Here is a 2,051-nt window from a genome sequence, read left to right as displayed (position 1 = left end):
GATTACTAGTTTCAGCGTCTTGCTTGACTAGAGCTCTCATAGGCTTTTTTTCAAAGTATATCTTTCTCAATTTTCACACAGAGGCACAGAGAAGCAAAGTGACTGGCCCAAGGTCATCCAGCAGATACGTGGCGGAGTAAGGATGAGAACTCCTTCTGGCTCCCAGGCCTGTGCTCTATCCACTAGGCCACGCTGCTTCTCTGCCTTCTGATTGGCGCCTTGGTCTAACCTAAAGGCAAGGGTCCTGGCCAGCACCCGTTCACTCATGTCAGCCACTTGATAATACTTATTAAGCCCCTACTGTGGGCCGAGCACTGTGCTTAACGTGTGGGAGAGGACAAAAGAGGTAAGACGCACAATCCCTGCCCTCGAGAAGCTCATGGTCTCATGCGGGGAGACAGTCCTGAAACTCTTCAGCTGGGGGGAGGAAAAAGGTGCAACTAAGGGGATGAATCCCCTAATTGATGGGTGATGGAGTCTCCCTGTCAGGATAAACCTTGGGCTTGCACAGAGAAATTGATTCTAGTGATAGTGGTTTGTGCGCCCCACAAACGATCTCTGGTCCCTGCAGAGCTGTGTTCCTGCCAAGATGGTAGGCAGGCAAGGGTACAGCACCCGGGTGCTGTAAGCGCAAAGCGTGCAAAGCGCCCGGGCGCTCTCTGCTCATGCTAGCCAGCTACAGACAGTACTGGGACTAGAACCGAAGTCTCCCGATACTCAGATCAATCAATCAATCAGTGGTATTTATTGAGTACTTACTCTGCAGAGCACTGAACTAAGCAGCTGGGCAAAACTCCAAACTACAGTATTTACAACCAACTCTCCATTATGTATATTATATTAATGTCTATCTCCCCGCTCTAGGCTGTAAGCTCATTGTGGGCAGGGAGTGTGTCTGTTGTTATATTGGACTCTCCCCGGCCCTTAGTGCAGTGCTCTGCACACAGCATTCAGTAAATATGATTGAATGAAGTGTGAAAAAAGGGAATAGGGACTTTCCCGGATATTTGAAATGTATCGATAGCTTAATTGTTTCAACTTCAGGCAATACAGCCTTCTCCACCCAACCTTCCCCTAGAGGTGATGTAGGCTTTTCTGACCAAGGTGTTGCCCAAGAAAATAGGAGAGTCGGGGGCCTGGGAAACTTACCAGCTCCTCTTTCAAGTGCCCCCAGTGAACATGCCTGAGGTGGACAGGAGTCCTACAAAATATATTTACATTGTTTTCAATTATTTTCAAGTATTTCATGGCCTGGCAATTTGTTTTAATCCCTCAGCAGGAGCTATCAACCCTGTTACTGTAATTTAAAAATAATTTGCTCAGATTTCTTAGGAGAGAATTGCGTGGTGGAAATCGAAAATGCTTTTCCAGAGGTTGACAGTGGGGGGAAAACAGCTATGGAAAGTTTTGTTTTTTTTCATGGTATTTGTGAAGCGTTTACTACATGCCAGGCATTGTGCTAAATGCTGGGATAGATACAAGATAATCAGGTTGGACACAGTCCACGTCCCACATGGGGGCTCACAGTCTTAAACCGCATTTTACAAAGGAGATCACTGAGGCCCAGAGAAATGAAGTGACTTGCCCAAGGTCACACAGTGGACAAGTGACGAAGTTGGGATTAGAACCCTGGTCCTTCTGACTCCCAGGCCCGGGCTCCATCAGCTAGTTAACACTTTCTCTGTTACCGTAGCTTCGCCGCTATTCTTTTTTGATCAAAGCTCAAGTTGTCAAGTCTCCCCTTGCCAATGTAATTTCTCCTTTAACAATAGCATAGTTCTAATGGGGTTTAGGAAGAGGCTCAGATAAAGGAGACTGTGTGTATAGGAGGAGAAAGTGAGGGGTAAGGTAAGAGCCTGAATCAATCAATCGATCAATGGTATTTATTGAATGCTTACTGTGTGCAGAGCACTGTACAAAGCACTTGGGAGACTATAAAACAACAGAGTTGGTATAACTTGGGTAAGCTTTCTTTCTAATTAAAGAAGGAAGTCTTCTGAAATCACTGTCTATTCTCAATGGTATTTGAGCGCTTGCTGTGTGCAGACCAC

Source organism: Tachyglossus aculeatus, chromosome X4 (genome assembly GCF_015852505.1).
Source record: "Tachyglossus aculeatus isolate mTacAcu1 chromosome X4, mTacAcu1.pri, whole genome shotgun sequence".
In the NCBI taxonomy this organism is placed as follows: domain Eukaryota; kingdom Metazoa; phylum Chordata; class Mammalia; order Monotremata; family Tachyglossidae; genus Tachyglossus; species Tachyglossus aculeatus.
This window is presented reverse-complemented; position numbering follows the sequence as displayed.